This window comes from Crocuta crocuta, unplaced genomic scaffold (assembly GCF_008692635.1).
Source record: "Crocuta crocuta isolate KB4526 unplaced genomic scaffold, BGI_CrCroc_1.0 scaffold303, whole genome shotgun sequence".
In the NCBI taxonomy this organism is placed as follows: domain Eukaryota; kingdom Metazoa; phylum Chordata; class Mammalia; order Carnivora; family Hyaenidae; genus Crocuta; species Crocuta crocuta.
This window is the reverse complement of record NW_027528276.1, coordinates 2,246,283-2,266,983: the sequence shown is the minus strand read 5'-3', so window position 1 is coordinate 2,266,983 and position 20,701 is coordinate 2,246,283.

The window sequence follows — 20,701 nt, the reverse complement described above, 5'->3', positions numbered from 1 at the left end:
AAATGAGATAATGCAAGGGAAGCACTTAGCACGGATGGCTCAACTCAATGTTATCAGGAGCACTTCAGTAGGATCCCACAACTTGGCCCTCAAATCAACCACTGAGAGTTTATCCAGACCAGAGGTCTGCAAACTTTTTCTGTAAAGGGCCAGATAGTAAGTATTTTAGGATTTGCAGGCCACTGGGTCTCTGTTATAGCTGCTCAATTCTACTGTGTAGCTTGAAATCAGGCATAAATGAAATGTAAATGAATGGGTGTGGTTGTGTTCCAGTACAACTCCATTCACTAAACAGGGGATGGACTGGATTTGGCTCGGGGCCATAGTTTGCCAGTTCTTGATTTAACCCAATCCCCTCACTTAATAAAAGGAGGAGAAAGAAGCCCAGAACCAAAGAGCCATCCATCTTGGGATGGTTGAGCTACCCAAGCCCAGAAGGAGAGCAGGCAGGCAGGAAGCCTGACTTGGGATTCTGTCCTGACTTGCTCTCTTATTGTTCCGTGTGAGCTAGCTTCCTCTCCCCAATTGGTTTGCCAGTTGCACACATGCTGGTTACTCATTAAATATTCATTTGATTGGTTTAATATAACAATACATCTTTGACACCATCTTGGAAATGTCTCAGTCCGTCCTTTGGAGACCGCTGTGGAAACAGAAGTGAGGAAGGAATCCTGGCTGCCCCCACATCCCCAGGCGAGTCAAGAGTTCCCGCTTCCCAGCCCCGGAGGGCATTGTCAGCATGACAAGGACAATCTTACAGCACCAGCCAGCGTGGCAAAGCACTGCAGCCGTGAAATTCTTCCTTTGGTTTCTCCAAGAAAACAACCCTCTAAAAAGAATCCCGTCTATTAATGTGATTATTAATCTGGAAAAAAAAAACACTTCTCAATAAAATGAATCTATGACAAGACAGATGTAATAAACCTGGTTAGGATTTATGATGTGCCCAGGCAGCGTTTTGCAAAAGATAATGTTCTCCTGTAATGTTGATTTGCCGGATGAGAACCATGTAATTTATTCTGTCAATGTACATAAGAAATGTTATCTGTGTGGGGAATGACTGATGGCCTCATGAAAGCTGGCAGGGAAACAAATAAAACAATTTGGGCCTTAAAAATATAATCACCTAATGATCACGTCCCAACATTTGCAATGGGAAGAAGGGGACTGGGGAGCTGTGTCTGCCATGAATTTGCTGTCCTGATTTGGGGCCATTTACCCTTGGGCTTGGCACCAGAGGGCAGCAGGGAGCCCTGAGAATCTCTCTTGACCAGATTCCTCTCTCTGGGCCCTTGCTCAGCTCATTCCCTCTTCCTGGCTGTTCTTCCGCTTATCCTTCAAGGTCTGGCTCAGCGGGTCTCTCCTCCATGGCGACCTTCTGTGCCCGTAGCTCTCTAGACATAACTCCTGGTGACAACAGGGACTTATCCTCCTTAGGGCTCTTGCACGCACCTTCTGGGCCTCTTGTATGCCGCTCAGCACTTGTTCCCTTGGAAGTGAGTGAGTGATGTCATCTCCACTTTGAGATTGGTTCATCTCATCTTGGTTCAGCATCCTCTCTAGGAAGGATTATATCATGAGTGTTCATGAGTGTTTGCAGAGCGAATTGATGCTCGGAGGTAGAGCTAATGTTTGTTGAACACTTTGGATGTGTCGGGTCCCGTGCTAGGGGCTTTGCAACAAGGACGGTAAATGGAACCGCCTTGGAAGGTAGATACCATTGTTGTTTCCTTTCTTACATAATGGGAATTGGGGCTCAGCAGCCACCTGACTTGTCACAGGTCATATATCTACCAAGAAGAGGAGCCAGTTTTCAAATCCAGACTGCAGAGTCAACTGTGATTGGGTGTTGAGCCAACTCGTCACCCTGTTTGCCTTCTCCGGGGTGACCGCCCTCTCCTTGAGACCCTTTCTTCTCACAGTTTCTATAGTCTATGCTCTCCTGATTTTCTTTCCACTTTTCTGACCACTCCTCATTTTTCTTTCCAGAAACTTCTTACTTAAATCCTCCATCAGGTTTTGTGTTCAGGCTTTCTTCCTCATTCAGCATTGTCTTATTCACCCCTTAGCTTTCAAGGCAGAGTCCTGTCTCTCAGTTGTCTACCCGTGTCCCAATGCCTCACCTACTGCATACACATCTCCCGGTGCACATTCCCAAGGCATTTCAACCCCAATATGTCTAAAACTGATTTCATCACCACTGGCCCTATGCCTGGCTGCTCCCCAAATCTGCTCCATCTTCAATGTTCCTAATCTGATATTGGCAGCACTTCTATCCACCTAAAACAAAGCATGGAACTTTGAAGAGAAGCCAGAGTACAGGACTGAGGACCAGGCAGGGCCTCTCACCAGAGCAAGGCCAGCTAGGAAGTGGCTGTGCAGCAAAAGGCAGTCTTGAGGAGGATGTGATGGGCAAGGTGCCAGATGTGGGGCAGGAAAGCCTATATCTTAAAGGCACCCAAGCAAAAGGCCTATAGAAGAACCTGGATTTGGGAGATATCATGGGGCCAAGACAGGCAGGCTTACGGCTATCTACTATGGTTGGGCCATTGGACCTTGAGTTTGGGGAATATGACTATATCATTCAGGGTCTGGTGAGAAACAGAATTCATCCAACATGATCTGAATGAAGACGTCCTAATGGGTGCACTACCTACCGAGGTAAGGGCAGAATTGAAGGAATCCACAAGGTGCCACTCAGAAAGGTACAGTAGCAGAGAGCTGGCCCTAGCTCTAGCGTTGAAGAGACAAAGGGAGGAAATAATGTTCCTAGGGCCCAGTGGAAGCTGAGCCAGGCGGACGGCTGGTAAGAGCTGTTAGTCACAGAGAGAAGTAGCTGTTGCCAGAACCATGGGGCCAAAGCAGGAAGTAGTGGAAAATAAATGACCTCTCTCCCTTCCCACCTTGCCAGTGACTCCCACTGGCTGACCCCAGTAGCAAGGTCAGATTCCTGGGACATGGGACAGATTGGAAAAGGAAGCAGAATTGATCTGAGGGTAAGGAGGGACCAACCAACACAGTGATTCACTTTGAATCTCTCCAGCTGGTATGCTGAGGGTGTATCTGGAATTGCAATGCAGAACTGACTCATATACTGGCTGGTCTACAGGCTGGGCTACAAGGGGATCTAACTTTGAGATCTGGAGAGGCAGAGGCAACAGAGGAAAATGGGGAGCCCCTCATGAAGATGGAAGTCTCTCTAATTGACCTTATCTTGCTTGAACTTCAAGCAAAGATGGAATATGGAGTCTGGGCTCCAATGAGGCTAAGAACATGACCCCAGGACTTAGTTTTCCTAAGCGATGTTAGATCAAAGCACCAGTTCTCAAATGGTGTTTCAGGAGCTCCGGGGCTTAGCAGAGATGCTTCAGAGTTTGGTGGGTATATGGAGAAGGAAGCAAAGAGTTAGGTTGGACGGATTCTTGCCAAATGCTAATCCAGCCAGCTGGTTAATGCAGAAAACCCTCCTTGCATTTGACTTCGGGAGAGGAGCACAGATGAGCTGAGCTTGGAACACTTCAGCCTGGACCTGGCTAATGCCAGAGAAAGAGGTATGGTAACAATCATAGCTTTTGGCAAGCTTAGACTGTGGTCCAAGATCCAAGAGGCGAGATATTGGGAGGCAGTTAGGGTGGGTCCCAGGCATGGCCTGGGAGATGTTATGGACCAGGCTGGGAAGCTGGGGGGGGGAAAGAGGAAATCCCAAAATCATGCTGTGGGGAGAAAATATGGAAACAGGTCCAACCAAACCCTCAAGATCTTTGAGGATCTCGCCTGAGCCCTAAGTTTGTTTGCCAGATTGGCTGTTTCTTCAGACAGAAATGGAAATGCTTCCAAGGAGAGAGGAGAGGAGTAAGTTCTAACCAAGTTCTTTAATGCACAGAAATGCCGAGCTTCAGTGAAAACCAGCTCTTAGCCCCCTCAGAGCTTCCCAGACCCTCTCAAAACTCTCCCTCGTTCTGAATAAGGCCGCATTTGGATTTTCCCCAATGGCTGGCATCTCCTGCTCTCTGCTTGTTCGTGCTGGACTCTTGGACAGTCCAGCTCAGCAACTATGGTTTCTGTCATCCTGTTTCTTGCCGTTACTTCTTGGGTCCTTTTTCTTCTTTATTCTGTAGACGTCACCATGTCAGTCTCTCCCAAGGCTGACACCTTCCCTGGGGTTCTGCCCTGAGCAACACTTGCCTCGTTTAAGAGATCTCACCCCTAAGACGCCTGGGTGGCTCCCATTGGTTCAGCGTCTGACACTTGACTTCAGCTCAGATCATGATCACGGTTTGTGAGAGTGGGCTCTGCGATCACAGCGGGGAGCTAGCTTGGGATTCTCTCACTCCTTCTCTCTGCCCCTCCCCCACTAGTGCTCTTTCTCTCTCAAAAATAAATACATAAACTTTAAAAACAACTACATAAAAAAAAAAATCTTACCCCTGACTCCCGGTCTTAGGCACCCCCTCCCCTGCTCATAGCCTCCCCACCAACCCTGCCAGGACCCATGGAGTTTTTAGCACAAGCTTTCGTCACAACCCCAAAAGGATCTGCTCTTTGCTGCAATGTGTATGGAAAGAAAAAATTGAAGAAAAGTTAACCAACACCTTTGCACGTACAAGGTAGTTTAATTTGTTTGAATGTAGCTTCCAATCATAGTAGTGGCTAACAGTCATCGAGCAATTTACAACATGCCAGATACAGTGCTAGGCTCTTCACACACATTTCTTCTGGGTGTGTGTTCTCATTATCCTCAGCCCTACAAATGAAGAGACGGAGGCTCGGAGAGGAAGTGCCTTGCCCAAGGTCACACAGCTGAGACCTGAGAGAGCTGGGTCTTCCTCTTGGAGCCTGTGTGCTGAACAACTATTCTGCCTTGTTCTGGGTTTGCGGAGGGAGGTGAAAAGTCCCTCCGCCACCTCTGAAAGGGCCCTTCTTCAGCCACAAATTGAGCAAATGGTACAAAAATGCAGACAAGTGACTCAGAAAGGCTGATCAATAAGGCATCATCTCTAAGAAACAGAGCAATTAACTGAGGAAATGGAATAGCTTTCTTGTCTGTAAAATAATGGGCTCATATTAATTTAAAACTATTTTCACCTCATTGTCCATGGTACGAAATCCAAGTTTGATTTCTTCTGCTTGGCTCGCTCCTCCTTGTCTCTGCTCTCACTGGCCTTTTCTCATCATTCAGGTCTCAGCTTGACCTCCTTAGAGAAGCCTTCTGTGACCTTCCAAACATAAAGCACGTCTTCCCCATGGTTCTGCGCTGGTCCTCAGTTCCTTTCCTTCATAACAGTTATTTGCGTACGTGTGTGAGATTGTTCTGTCCTCCCCGCTAGACTTTAAGCTCGGTGAGGCTGCAGACCATCTCTCACGCAGCCACCCCTCTGGACCCCGCCCCCAGCACCATGTCTGACAGGTAGCAGGCACTTAGCAGGCATCCGTCAGAAAAATAGATGAATACGCGTGATGTATGCTTATTTACCAGAGTTCAGAAATCCATTTTTATGTTCTCTGATCTTATTTAATAACATATCACTTAAGAACAATTTGACATCCATTGCAATATGCAAACTGGAAGATCATCTAAATGTGCTTATTACTTCCCAGCTATCAGAGATGCCTCTGTGTGCTTGGAAGGGAGAGAAACAGAATAAGGGAAAGAGCATTGCACTGTGAGTTGGAGATCCGAGTATGAGCCCTGGCTTTGCTGCTTACTAGCTGTGTGACCTTGGCTGTGACCTTTTCCCTCTCTGGTCCTGAGTTTCCTCAGCTGTAAAATGAGCTTGGACCAGCGACTCTCTAAGGGCTTCTTTCAGCTACAAAAGTTTAAACTCTGAGAATTGCATCAGCCGAACCTGTATGTGGCTGAAATGATTGGTTTTGGGCCATCAAAGTGTGTTTTGGGCTGGGCTAGAAATGGGATGGCATTTTGTTAGGACCCAGTCCGAGCCCAAAGCCCGGATGGCTTCTTGTGTCTACTTCAGTGTGGTGGGGGATGCCCAGTCCTCTGGCCGTGGCATTGCAAGTGTGGTGGAGGACAGAGCTACCCCCCTTCCTCCCCATTGGGCTTGTCCTTTGTCTGCCCCATCCCATCCAAGAGGCCTGCAAACAGAAGCCTGGTAAGGAAGAGGCTGGAAAAGAGGAACAACAATTTCCCCCTTTGAGCCCCCACTGTCTCCTTGTGCTGACACCGAAAAGCATCCAATTGCTGCTTGGTGACTGCACTGGGAATGAGAGTCAAGAAAGATGCACTGCGAGTTTCCAGGCGTCGTGGCCCGAGGAGCCCTGAGGAGCCCAGGGGAGCCCGGAGAAGCCTGAGGTCACAGGGTCTGCCTGGGCCAGAGCTGCAATGCCTATTAATCGGTATTTAAGTAGCGTGGAGGGGCCGCCGCCGCCGCTGAGCTCAGCCCGGGCCCAAGGAGCTGGGAGCTGGGTTAATAACACCTTATTTAGCGGAAAATTCCACTCCACTGGAGCATGTTTCAGAGGAGTTTGATTTGAATGAGGATTGATGTCAATCCTGCAAGGCAAAGGCGCCTGAAGCAGCCGCCACCGCCACCACTATAAAACGAGCCATTTGTGGTGACCGCAGGGACGCATGCGGAACATTGCAGGGCCCCATGTTCCTCCGCCACCACACAGCTCCACAGGCACAGGGGCTGTCCATCTGGGACGGTCTTTAGAGGACTGGCCAGTGGGGACCCCGGTGCGTTGTACATTCCCGGGCATGTTTTCAGCTTTGGCTCCAACATACTAGAGTTCAAATTGGGGCTGCAAGTTTGTAGTTGTGTGATCTCAGGCAAGGTGCATAACTTCTCATGGTCTTGGTCGACTCACGTCTGCCATGGAGATACTGATGCCTACCTTGCCGAGATGATGTGAGGATTAAAAGAACCGTGGTGCAGGGAGTTACAGAATTAACACTCTTGCTGCCATGGAGTCGGCCATAAAATCATCTGAGGTTCCATCTCACTCCTGTTGCAGGCCAAGGTGGGGACAGGACAGGTGGCCAAAAGAGTGTGGATTCAGGAGAAAGTTTAGAGGAGCTCTTCCATCCATCTCAGGTATGTAGGGGTGGGTTTCACTGTGACTTGCCTCCGAAGCTTTTGCTCCAACCTGTGGTCTATGAGATAGATCCCTTGGACTTAGTGCTAGTGAAGGATCAGACCCTGTCTGCCCTCTACTCCCAAAGATGGGGTTGTGGGGCCTGGTGACAGCAGTCCAGGGGTGTCCTCAGAGGTCCAGATTAAAGACAGTATGGTTGGATGGCTGGTCTCCATAGATCTGTCTTTATCACCTGTAAAGGTAATAAATAAAATCTCTTCCCCTCCTCCCCCATTCTTGCTGTGATTCTCAACTTGCGTTTTACAGCCCTGCATATGCAATGTGCTATTGGAGAAAGCAGTCTGGGGGGAACCAGGAAGCCTGTGTCATAACTTTTTCTGAGTCCTTGAGCCCTCCTCCCTTTGTTTCCCTCAGGGACCTCCTCAAAGACCCAAAGTTACAGTCTCTGCAACGTTCCCAGATTTTGAATTCTCGCAGGGGAGAGGTTCTGTGTCATTGTCTCCACAGCCCTGCTGGGAGCCACAGTCCCCTTTTCAAGGCAGAAGTCAAGAGCCAAGGCTACATGATTTGTAGCTGCAGAAGGACGGGGCCCTGAGAGTGGATGCGTGGCTCCATTGTGTCTCCACTGAAGGGTTTTTGCAAGTGCCTCTGAACAGCACCCAAAGCAGTTTTCGTGTTTATTTTTAAATCTCTGTGGGCTTGCTGTTCTTCGTGGCACTGGTTTTGATTCCTCTCCTTCTCTGGCTCTTTCATTTGGGAGCTGGATGACAAGGGCTGGGCACGGTTGTGTTTGCCCGAGTGCAGAGAAGATCAATCTTGGCAGATCCACCGAGCCTCAGCTCCCAAAGAGAAATGGAACATAATAAACAGGTACCACAGGGGATAAATAGGGAGGATTAAATCTGAACAAAAGCAGGAACATCTGGGACATACAAAAGCTTGTTCAGAGAATTTCTTGGGAGAAAACGAAATGAAGAAGAAAGCAGTCCACGTCACTCTTACCTGGCTCCTCTACTGGGCTCCAGCAACACAATGCATTCAGGGACGGTATCTTAAGAGGGGCAGATGAGGCTAGAACAGAGAAGAATTTGTGGTCCTGAAGGATCCCAGGTGGCAAAACTTTGGTTGGCCCCTACATTAGAGGCCAAGGGACACCGGGGCCCCCAGTGTTGGTCTGGCTGAGAGGTGGGGCAGAGACACCACAGAATGGCAGACCTTCTTAGGATGGCTGACCTTCTTAAGATGGCTGACCTTCCCGCCACTACATCAGTGGCCGTTACTACATCAGCGGGAAACAGAAATTTAAACCTTTCAACCCTGGACTTTCCAGTCAAGAGACTGCCCCTGTTATCTGAACTCCCACTAACAGGCTATAAAACCCCACCACCACCCAACCAGGCCGCGACTTCCCTGACTCCCCTCTCTCTGGAGTTGCGGAACCTCACCTGGGGACGCAGACAATAAAACTGTCCCCGTAAATTCTCTCGCCTTGGCCGAGGGTGCAGGCAATAAAACTCTTTCTGCGGAACCTTTTGCCTTGGAATCTTTTTTCACTCAAAAACCTGACACCCAGCCCCTCATGCCAGCCCTTATTTCCCCTTCCCATGACTTACTTCCCTCTGTATTGGGGATCTGCTGAATCTTCTCCCTCACAAAGCCTCTATGGGCTACCCAGAGACAAGCAAGCAGCCTCTACTCTTCCTTGCATTGTGTTTGAGCTGATTCCCTTCAGGTCTGCTTATCTGATAGTGCATGAGACCTATTCAGCTCCTGGATCACTGGGTAGACCAGGAGAAAGAAAAAATGTCTTACGTGAGTCCGTTGGACGGATGCAGTTTTCCACAGTCACGCTGCTTCTACTGCTCTGGTTCTGACAACCATCACTTCTCCCCAGTAAGGTTCTCTTAACTGTCCTCTCGCTGCCTCTTCCGTTGCTCCAATCTATTCTCAATGCAGAGGCAGATGGAGCCTAACAACATGATCTGATCACGTTAGGCTCCCGTTAAACTCTTTGTGAAAGGAAAGAACTTCTGTAATGGAAGAGCAAGAGCCTTCAGGACTCTGCTCTTCCATAAAAGCAAGGAGAACATTGGGAAAATTGTCAAAACCAATATTTTCAGAATGCTGGAAATTAATAGAGGCTTGCAACAATCCAACGAGTGTTTATTCAGGAAAAATGGCTCCCTTCAGCAAGAACAATGACCTTTATGGAATTTTAACTTGTCCTGCTCCCTTGGCTCTTTCCCCAGCTCTGTGGTAGCCTTGAGAACCAGCAGCATGATGATCACAGTAGCTGTGAAAACCAGCAGCCTGGCAGTCACTGGGCTGGGAAGTATGAGTTTAGAGCTTTTCGAAAGCTCTATTCTCAGAGAATAGTCATTACTTGACTCGCGTAGCAGCTCCCATGAAAGGACTTGTCTTTATTTGCTTTGACTCAGAGCAAGACACTTTATCTGGATAGCATTTGTCAAAAACAATCATAGGCAATTGTTTAACATCACTTGCCTGAGGTGGTAATACCTGTTGGGCAAACAAGAGGCTGGCCAAAACACTTAAATCTGGTGAATGAGATGTTCCCATAGGGATCTTTGAAAAGCTCTGACATATTCCTGGGGATTTAGAAGCCTACGCACAGATCTCTGTGCATCCCCAGGAAAGGCTTGAGAAGACTCCAATCTCTCACCTCTGGCTAATCTCGGGACTCTGCATAAGCAGAAATTGAAGGGTTCAGGCAGGGTTGTAAATTACTAGAGACTTGAGGTGTGCATCAACACACACACAGAGCCCCTCAGAAAAAGATGAAAGACTTATTCATTGAAAGCACAAATCTCTTCGATCATTAGATAATCACTAAGCTAGTTGTACAGAGATTTCAGAGGCTGCACATGACAAATAATACAGACTTTACAGAATTATATCAGAAACATCACTAAATAAACGGCAACAACAGCAAATAAAACAGTGACAAATCCTGTGGTTTGGAGTGCGTCTGATTTGTGGAATTGCCACAATATGTTATTTAAAATGTTTAGTTTTTAACAAAAAATAATGAGGCATGAAAAGAAATAGGAAAGTATGATTCCTTTCCTATACAGGAAAAAAGCAATCAACAGGAATTCTCCCTGAGGAAGCCCAGAAGTTGGACTTACTAGACAAAGATTTTAATCATCTATTATAAAGTGTTCAAAGAACTAAAGGAAAAGACTTCCAAAGAATTAAATGAAAGTATGAGAACAATATGTCACCACACAGAGAATATTAATAAAGAGACAGAGATTATTAAAAAAAAAAAGAAAAGAAAAAGAAAGAAAGAAAGAAAGAAAGAAAGAAAGAAAGAAAGAATGAAAGAAAGAAGGGAAAAAGAACCTAATAGAAATGCTGGAGTTGAAAAGTACAATGACTGAAATAAAAAATTTACTAGATAGTCTCAATAGCATATTTGAATTGGCAGAATAAAAGATGAGCGTACTTGAAGATAAGTCAATTGAGATTGTTTAGTCTGAGGAAAGAAAAAGAACTAAAAAAATGAAAGAATGTCAGAGACCCATGGGACACCATTAAGATTTCCAACATGTGCATAGTGGGAGTCCCAGAAGGAGAAGAGAGAAAGAGGCAGAAAGAATGTTTGAATAAACTTCTAAAACGTCTTAAGTTAGATGAAAAATATTAACCTACACATCCAAGAACCTCAACAAATTTCAAGTAGAATAAATTCAAAGAGATCCACACCTAGACACATCATGGTCAAATGGTCAAACGTCAAAGACAAAGCAAGAATCCTGAAAGCAGTAAGAGAAAAGAGAAAGAGATCCTTAATAACATAAAAAACTGGCACCTCATCAGAAACTAGGGAGGCCAAAAGGCAGTGGGATGATATATTCAAGAAATGAAAGAAAAAGTTTAACTAAGACATTCCAGCAAAACCATGCTGCAAAAATGAAAGAGATATTCACACATTTCCAGATAAACAAAAACTGAGAATTTGCTGGTAGAGAATTTGCCCTACAAGGTATATTAATGGAAGTCTTCCAGTATGAAATGAAAGCATATGAGACAGTAACTTGAATCCACACAAATAAATAAACTGTACAAGTAAAGATAACTACATAGGTTAATATAAAAACAATATAAATGCATTTTTGTTGATAGTGGTTTTATCTCCTGTCTGATTTAAAACACAACCACTTAAAGCAATAATTATAAAACTGTGTTGAAGAGCTTATAGTATGTAAAGATCTAATTTGTATGACAGCAAAAAGAAGGAGAGGGGAACAGAGATATACTGGAACAATGTTTTTGCATATTATTGAAATTAAGTTGGCATCAATTCAAACAGAATTGTTTTAAGTTTAGATGTTAATTATAAATCCCTAAGAAAGTAACTTAAAAAATGATAAAAGAAGCAGTAAGGAATTAAAATTGTACACCTTCTAGTGTAACTTCTAACATAAACAGAAGCACAGAGGGTTAGAAAACATAAAACATGTAAAAAACAAATAGCAAATTCCAGCTGCAAATCCTACCTTATCAGCAATTATGTTAAATGCAGATGGACTAAACATTCCAATAGAAGGCTGAGATGGCAAAGTGAATTAAAAAACATGATCCAAGTATATGTTATCTATAAGAGGCACTTTAGATTCAAAGACACAAATAGATTGAAAGTAAAAGGATAGAAAAAGAGATGTCATGCTAACATTAACCAAACAAGACCTAGAGAGGCTATACTATCAGACAAGTAGATTTTAAGACATACATTGTTAGTAGGGACAGAGAAAGACATTTTACAATGATGAAAGTGTCCATTTCTCATAAAGACATAACAATATAAACATATATGCACCTCACAAGTCCCGAAAATACATGAAGCAAAACCTGATAGAATTGAATGGAGAAATAGATAATCCAACAATAATAACAGTTGGAGACTCCAACACCCCACTTTTAGTGATGGATAGAATGACAGGGCCGAAGATCTGCCTCTCCTCTTTCCTGGTGCTCTGCACACATGTGCTGTACAGTGCTCCCCCAAATCCTGGCTGGACATCAGCTAAGGCAACTAACATCATTATTTGTATACTGTGCCAAGAACTTTGTATTTTAATGCATCCCCACAACAGTCTCAAGAGGAGACTTTCATTTTTTCTATTTTAAAATGATAAATATGAGGTTCAGAGAGGTTAAGTAACTTTCCATTCTGTCCCTCACTCTGTACAATAAGTCAGGCATTAAACTCAGGTCTGTCTGGTGCCTGCCTTTTCAAGTACACTGGACGGGGTCAGCCCATTCCCCTATTCAGAGAACTTCCATATATGTCTTATTTCCCAGAGATAACGTCCACGAGTTTTCTCCTTGTCATTCAAGGCCCTCCATGAGCTGTCCCCAACCTGGATGTCTAACTAAACCTGCCAGCTGATTGCTCATATTTTCCTTTGTCCTTCTGAATTCTAATTTGTCTTTTTTTTTTTTTTTTTTTTTTTTAAACCTCACATAGAAAAGTTCTCCCTCTTCTGGCTGGAATGTTCCCTGAGGTATCCCATTGTGGACTTTCCCTGAGTGCAAACAGAAGCATCCCCTTTTGCTTTCTAATAGGAGAAGGGGTTTGGCACATTCAGAAGCACTTGCATCTTCGATGGGAGGGGCAGAGGATGGGGGAGGAAGGGAAAGCAGAACATTTGTGATGACTGAACCCAGCTACTATTACCAGGAATTATTGGGATGTCTATATAATTTATGATCCAAGTGGAACCACACTGGAGAGTTAAAAGGATGTTATTAATAATTATGCTGGGACAATAGGCAGAAACCGAGATTCTCTTAAGAAACCAGGATGTGTGGCCACCCTGGTAACTCTTCCTATTATGAATGCCACTGTCCCGAGAGAGAAGTCAGAATTCACTTTCCCAGCCTCGGTGTTAGTTACTGAGGAGGCATGTGACCTGGGCCTTGCATTTGGCTGCATCGATGAACAGCTTTTGTTCAGAAGAAAACACATGGAGGAAAGAGGTGCCGTGCAGCGGCCATGCTCTTAGCGAGGGGCTGGAGAGCAGCAGAGGGCCATCGAGCTTTCAGAGGCTGCAGTGACAGAGCCCTGGGGATAGCCTTCCACGTTCCAGCGCCTGTGCCCAGGACAGGGACCCTATCTGCAAGGGGGCCAGCCCTCTGACTTGAGTGCCGTCCCTGGCGATGTAGGAGACCAGCTCCACGGCCTTCTCTGAAATTCTCTGGGGTTGTCTGATAACTTTTGACACATACATTTTCTCTCTAAAACCAGTTAGAGTAGGTTGTGGGTTCTGACTCATGCAACAGGGAAATGTGTAGGTTTTTGTTGTTGTTGGTTTGTTTGATTGCTGTGAACGCGTACGTATGTGTGTGTGTGATGGAGAAAAACTTTCCAAAGCGTAGAAGGTGGCAGCTTCGAGGCTGTAAGGAATAGAATTTAAAACACTTGTTCACAGCCCTGGGCCTTCCTACAGGGGCTTGTGGAGATGCTTAGGCAGCTGAGCGGAATATGGCCTCATGAAACTCACCTTCTGTCATGCTTTCCTGTCTCTGGCCTGCTTCTGTATCTTTTCTTTCTTTCTTTCTTTCTTTTTTTAAAGAAATTATGGAGACATTTGAAGACATTTTTTTTAATGTTTATTTATTTATGAGAGAGAGAGAGAGAGAGAAACAGTGTGAGCAGGGGAGGGGGAGAGAGAGAGGGAGACACAGAATCCAAAGCAGGCTCTAGGTTCTTAGCTGTCAGCGCAGAGCCTGGTGTGGGGCTCAAACTCATAAACTGTGAGATCATGACCTGAGCTGAAGTCGGACACTTAACCGACTCAGCCACCTAGGTGCCCCATTCTGCATCTTTCCTTAACTTGCCAATCTGAGAACTTGCTGCTCAGCCCATAGCAGGGGCTTCCTTGAGCGCAGGGTCTGTCGAGAGCTCCTTGCCCAGCCGGTGTGTATATTCAGCTTTGTCCTGTGGTCTCAGTGCCCTGGGGCAGGCCTCCTCAGCATCAGCTGATTTTGGTCTTTGCCACGTGCTTTGAAACCTGATTCAAATTCCTTCTCCTGCTCCAAGTCTGTCTTGTTCATCCAGCTCAGTGGGGTCCCCCACCTGTTTCCACGCTGGCCCCCCACAGTCCCCAAGGTCCTGATCCCATCTAGCAATGAACCTCGTTGTCTTGTGTAGAGTTGTACCACTGCCTCCTCTCTGAAAATGATCAAATTTGTCACGTGATTGTCTGGTTTCCCTGAGTAGATGGCAAGCTCTTCAAGGGAGGAGATCATAACTTAGGCACCTAATTTTCTCTCCTTACTTCTCTTCAGAGCATTAATGGAGTGTCTTCCATATAGGAGAGGTTCAAAAATATTTGTTGAAAAAAACCCACAAATATGAAGCAGGATCAGATGAAAAGTGAGAAGAATTAAATGATTTGCTTTGGTTCTCTGCCTATCCATTATGGGCCGTTTGCAAGAGCTCAGAGGTGCCACTGTCCACATTCTGGACTCAGGCTAGTTTCTATGCATGTCCACGCGGGAAGGTTCATTCCTCTGTGAAGTCACAAGTCACCAGTTGAGGAATGTGGCCGAAGATGATCTTTTGCTCTCTTCCACTCCTTGGGGACAGATGCTCTGTGGAGCCAGCGTGAGTTGTGGCCGTGACTGCAGGGAGCTGTGGGGTCTCCAGTTGGAGAGCAGGGTCTCTAGGCCCAGACCCCCTGGTTTTGAGTCCCAGCTCCTCTGCTCTTGGCTGCTACCCTCTAGGCAAGTTACTGAATCGCCCCATGCCTCAGTTTCTCCATGTGTAAAATGGTGATGATACTCCTACCTTCTGGGACTGTTGTAAGGATTGAATCAGCTACGCTACGTGAAATGTTTCGAAGGTATTTGGAAATACGCAGCCGTGATTATTATTAAAAACAATAACATTATGAGAAAAAGAAAAAAATGTGTGTGCAAGACAAATGTCAAAGAGAAAGATCAGAGCGTACTGCAGGAAGGTTTACAGAATTCTCCAGCATGTGTGTGTCCCTATGCAGCGCGACCTCAGAGAGAGGCAAGAGAACTGAGGTCTGGTGAAAGTGAATCCACTTTCCTGGCATTTGGAGGCTCTGTACCCATGATCTTCCAGCACTGAGTGCCTGGCCCCTTCCGCTCTGCACCAGCCACATCCATATTCCTCCTAAAACAAGCACTTTTTTTGTTCCCAAGTCACATTGGATATCCCAGTGGAAAAGGAGCTTTATTTTTAGTTCGGGCGGTTCCTCGGTGTCTCATCCATCTTGCCATGGCTCTTTTCTAGGGTCCCCCTGCCCCTTTTTATTTTGCCAGCGACCACTGACTTCTGATTTCAGGCACATGGCAGCCAGTGCTGGCACACAGAAGGCCACAGCTTCATTGCAATCACATGCACACACGGGGCTGGTTGGGGCCCATGCAATGGAAGATGTCACCAGGTTCAGAGGACTATGTGTCATCTCTCTGTGCACACTCCTCCCGTGCCCACTGCAGGGAGCACGAAGACCAGACTGTGGAGGGTGATGCCTCTGTCCGCCTGGGTCCCTAAGTGACTGTGAGGGGCAGAGACCCCAGGCCCACCCACAGTGCGCGTTCAGGGCGAGCGAGAAATAAAACACTGTTCGTGAATCCACTGAGGCTTGGGGTTTAATTTGCTGCTGCGGTGTAGCCTGTGCTGTCTGGATGAATACAAAGACCCACGGAAGGCTCTCCCTTGCGAATTGGCGGACAGGAACACCGTCCCCGCCCCTGGTCACGACAACTCCCTGCGGTACCTGCAGCATTTACCATTCGCGATGGCAACGAAAGCCAGGGCTCTCTGCCGGCAATTTCACTCCTATTGAACCAGGTATTGTATTCGCTCTGTTATTACCTCGCTCCCCTACCATCCGTTCTGTACCCAGAGGCCAAAGTGATCTTTTGAAAAAACACAAAATCTAATTGGATCATGTCACTCACTCGCTTAATGCCAGGTGGTACATCCTCCCCTCGCCCCCCACACCCTGGTACCGAGTCCCCACAGATGACTTGCTATGGAACAAGGAACCCAACCGGCTCCTCTGACCTTGTCTCCTGCTCCTCCAGCCGCATTTCCTCCTACTTTACAGTCTTCTCACCTGCCTGTCCCCTCTGCCTGGCTTGTTCCTCCCTCTTCTTACTAATCACAACTCGGCTTAAATGTCATCTCAGAGGGGCCTTGCCTTCCCTGACCATCATCGCTGCTAAAATGCCCCTCACCCACCCACCCATTGCACTGCTCGGTTTATGCCTTTGTAGCACCGAGCACCACAGAAAGCATCCTGCCTAATTCTTTGTTTCTCTATTCTTCTCTTTCTTCCTCGCTAGAGTATAAGCTCCAAGAGGGCACGGACCTTTCTGTCTTGTTTACCATCACACCCCTAGTGGCCAGTCTGGCCCCTGACACAATAGTGGGAGCTCCGTAAATACTTCTTCCACGAATAACGGAATAAGTAAATAAATCACCAGCAGTATCGTTGCTGAGAAACCCTCCTCTGGGAAGCTGCTCGCCTTTGAACCCCGCCTTTGAACTTGGCCTTTCTGGTGGAACAGCCCGTTTCTTTGTTAGCCATTCTGACCCCACTCTCCTTTGGAATAGTTCAGGGCAATCCTGTTTTCCTATGAGCCGGAGAAAGTACCTACAGAGGTAGGTGAACAACACCCTTCTTTCCGCTTTCCAGATACCCAAGCCCCTAATTGTGGCAGTCTCCTCTCACACAAGCCCCCGGGACTTGGTAAATTTGTTACCGCGGCATAACCCAGGCGGTCCTGACTGGTACAGGAACTTTTAGGGGAGATTCTCCTCTCTTTGGTTCAGCTGGGCTTTTGAGCTGCAGATGGAGAAACAACACAAAAGCAGAATCATAGGATGTTAGTGCCAGACAGGAAATGAAGGACTGACATGTTTTCCTTTTGCAGCTAGGGAAACCGAGGCAGCAAGAAGGGAGGGTAATCACCTTATTGGTCCATTTATTTGATCACTGTGGTAGAGGTTGCCCCTTCTTGTGAACTACTCAACACGTGCACCCCATTCCTCGGAGTTCCCCACCCGATGACTCCCCTCTCTCTCACTCAAGGAAATAAAAATGCAAAGAACTCCCATTCCTAGGAGCCCTTGCAGCTAGGCTGTGGGCATGTGACCCATGCTGTGTGCATCCGGACACTGGCCTTGGTCTCTCGATCAAGAATTCAACCATGAAGAAGTGAGAGCAAGTTCAAGTTCCCAGAGGAAGAGGGCACGTTGTTGTTGGAGGGGTCAAGGGACCACGGCTGGGGATGGTGGAGGTCTCAGTGACAGGGGCTCGCCGTCACTGAAGACAGTCCTCACCAGACACGCCCTGTCACTTGGCCAGGCACTGTTGAGCCGTGTGGTCCCGAGCCTGGTTCTCCAGGACTTGCTGTGACTCTGTGAGCTACTTGATGGCCCTCGGATCAATTTTTTTGCTCCCCCTTCAATCAGGCATAGCTGGTTTTGTTGTTTGCCTCTAAGAATCCTGACTGATCTGTTGAGTCGGTCACTTATGCAGTGTATGCTTCTGAAACACCTCTTGTGTGTGGGGCACTGCGCCAGGAGCTAGAGAAACAATGGAGAGCAAGAAGGATTAAGTGTGGCCCTCGTGAAGCTCACTCGGTAGATGGTCAAAGGACTGAATAGAGAAAATACAGTAAATTGCATTACACACTCTATTAGAGGATGTCCGTGGGGGCCTCAGCAACCAGTTATGGGGTGATGATAGCAGAGTACTTCCTGGAGCTTGAAGGATGAATCAGGGTTTTTGGGGGGGCCAAGAGGGAAGAAAAAGGCAGCTTCAGGGACATCTGTGAAGGTCAGAGCAATAGAGAGGAGCTCAAGGTAGCTGGAGTAGATCATTCACGAGAAACGGCGGGTCCCGATGGTGCCTCCCCATCTTAAGGTGTTTGGAAATCATCATAAGGATGACAGGAGTCACTGAAAGTTTTAAACAGGTTGATGACAAAGCTGGGATTAGAACCCAGGCGCCCTGTCCCCCAGTCGTCTCCTTTCCCTCTGCCGATTGCTTTCAGTGCTTCAACAAAAATGGAACCTGGGTCCCGCAAGGTGCAGCTAACACAATGCAACACAAAAGGGGCAAGTCACACACGCTTCACTACGGTCTCAAAGGACATGCAATTTCTTTGCCTATTTTTTTCCCGTAACTGCAGGACTGTCTGTCCCTTCGCAGTCCAAGGTGACACGGCCAGAACTGAGAAAGCGCGGTGACATCGAGAGGAAGATTGAGGGCGCTGAGGCTGCCTCTGAAGGATGGTCCAGGGAGACCGTGAGGAGCCGTGTCCTGTGTGCCCGCTCCACGCTGGGAGGAGGGGCGTGCCAACAGGACAAGGGGCTCGCTGGGGAGACAGGTGAGAGATGCCCGGCTTTGGGCCAGAACCTCATCAGGGCCTCTCCCACATAGCCGGGGACACCGGGGACATGGGGACCTGGGAAGGTGGGCCCTAAAAGACTGTCCCCCATCCAAGGCCCTGGTTTAACAGTGTATAGCAGATTTGGGTTTAGTTCAGGGAATGTCAGTGGCAAGCAAAGGCTTTGGAGTCAGTCTGCCCTACGTTCAAATTCTAGCCTACCACTACCTACTGTGTGATGTTGGGCAAGTCACTTAACCCCTCTGTTCTCCATTTCCCTGATCAATAAAGCGGGCATAACAACACTAATAATACAAAACCCACTTCAAAGGATGGTTGTGCAATTTAAATGTTTATTTATCTTTGAGAGGTAGAGTACAGGTGAGGGAGGGGCAGAGAAAGAGGGGGACAGGGGATCCAAAGTGGGCTCTGTGCTGACACCAGCAAGCCCGATCTGGGGCTCAAACTCATGAACCGTGACACCATGACCCAAGCCGACGTCAGACACTCAACCGACTCAGCCACCCAGGCGCCTCTAAAAGAGAGAACTCTGTGAAGCCCTTGGCCCTTGATTCCGGTGGCCTAGTGGGTTGGGCAGGGCATTGAGAGTCTGGGGACCCAGGTGTTCATCTGGAGCTCCCGTCAGGGCATTGGCATCTTGGCAATGCTCAAATCAGTCCATCCGCAAACTGGGCTGGCTCCCTGGGGACCAGGACACAGCTGTCCACTCTGCTCCGAGACAGGGGACAGGAAAGGGCTTGGTAGGTCCCAGCTTCCAGTCGAGAAGGGCAGGCTTGGGGCAGGCAGGCTCTTCGTCTCATCAGGGAAACTAAGATACAGATGAAGCAGACCTAGTGGGAGGTGAAGGAGGGTCACAGCACGTGCCGGGCAGGGAGCCCTCTAACCCATGGCCACCGTTGGCTCCCTCATTCACTCACAATGAATGGGTTGAGCACCACACGCCAGTGTCTGTCTGCACCGGCACTGGAGAGGCAGCAGGGACAAAAGACCACAGTCCCTGCCCTCATTTGCTTCCACTCTGGTGGAGAAGAGCCAGCTGCAATTCTGTGAGACGACAGCCATGCCAAGAGAAGGAAAAGGTGTCCCAGAGCAGAGCGGTGCCCGGTGGGGGGTGGGAGTCCCGGAAAACCTTCTGGAGGGAGTGGTGTTTTAGTTGAGAGCTGAAGGAGGAGTAGAACTTGCCTGGGGAGGAGGGCAGGGAAGGAAGGAGAGCATTGCAGGCAGAGAGCACAGTGTGGGAAAGACATGGGCAGAAAAAACACGCTTCTTTGGGCAAGGGATGTAAATCCAGTGAGACCAGAGCTAGAGATGAGGAGATAAAACTGGACAGGAAGGGCGGCCAGGGCACTGGGAGCCACACTGAAGAGTTGGACGTTAGCCACAGGCAGCGGGGGAGTTGTCAAGAACTGATTTTAAAAAGCAGGTGAGTGGCACCAATGGGAACACAGTCTTTAGAGTTGTGCAGTGGGCAACCGGCACAACTGTATGAGGTGGGCCTGAGCGATGCAGTGGGGCAGAGGTTCTGAGCGTCCTTCTTTCCTGTGCTCAGGGCGTGCGTGCGGTCAGAAGGGCAGCGAGGGATCTTTGGACGCTCCCAGAGCCAGAGGAAGAGCTGACAGCCACATGGGGCAGGTCTGGTCCTCAGGTGCCCCTCAGAAGAAGAGCGGGGGGGGCCCTGTCTTCAAGGCAGTCGCTGCCCTGGGGGGGGTGGGGGCAGCAGCCTCAAGGGGTGAGGGGTGCGGGGAGTCAGCGGCGCAGGAGACCCCCAGGTCAGCCCCACGAGGGCGCCGATGTAAGTTACTACGACGCTTGAGGTGATTGAATTCTGGGATCAAGACATTTCTCAGTTTGAAACCCAGTTTTTAAAAAAATCGATGTTTCACATTCAGCGGTGTTTGGTTAAAAAAAGAAAAATAGCCGCAGCTTGTGCTTTAACGGCAGAAAAGAGTGAGCCCCATCAATTACAGCGGGAAAAACACCAGCGTCTTGCGGCAGTTTTGTTCCTTCTACTCCAAAAATATTAAGCCATTTAACCCTACAAACCATCCACCTGGCGGGCGCCAATGTCTTCATTTGAAAAGCTCGGGTGCTGGAGTCCTGAGGGCAGCGCCTTCCTTCCAAACCAGAAATGCCGGGGAGCCCGGGCCTCTCACCTCCCGCTCACGGGCAGAGGCACCCGACTGGCCACCTGCCTGTTCCGGAGATCTGTGGGAGGGAA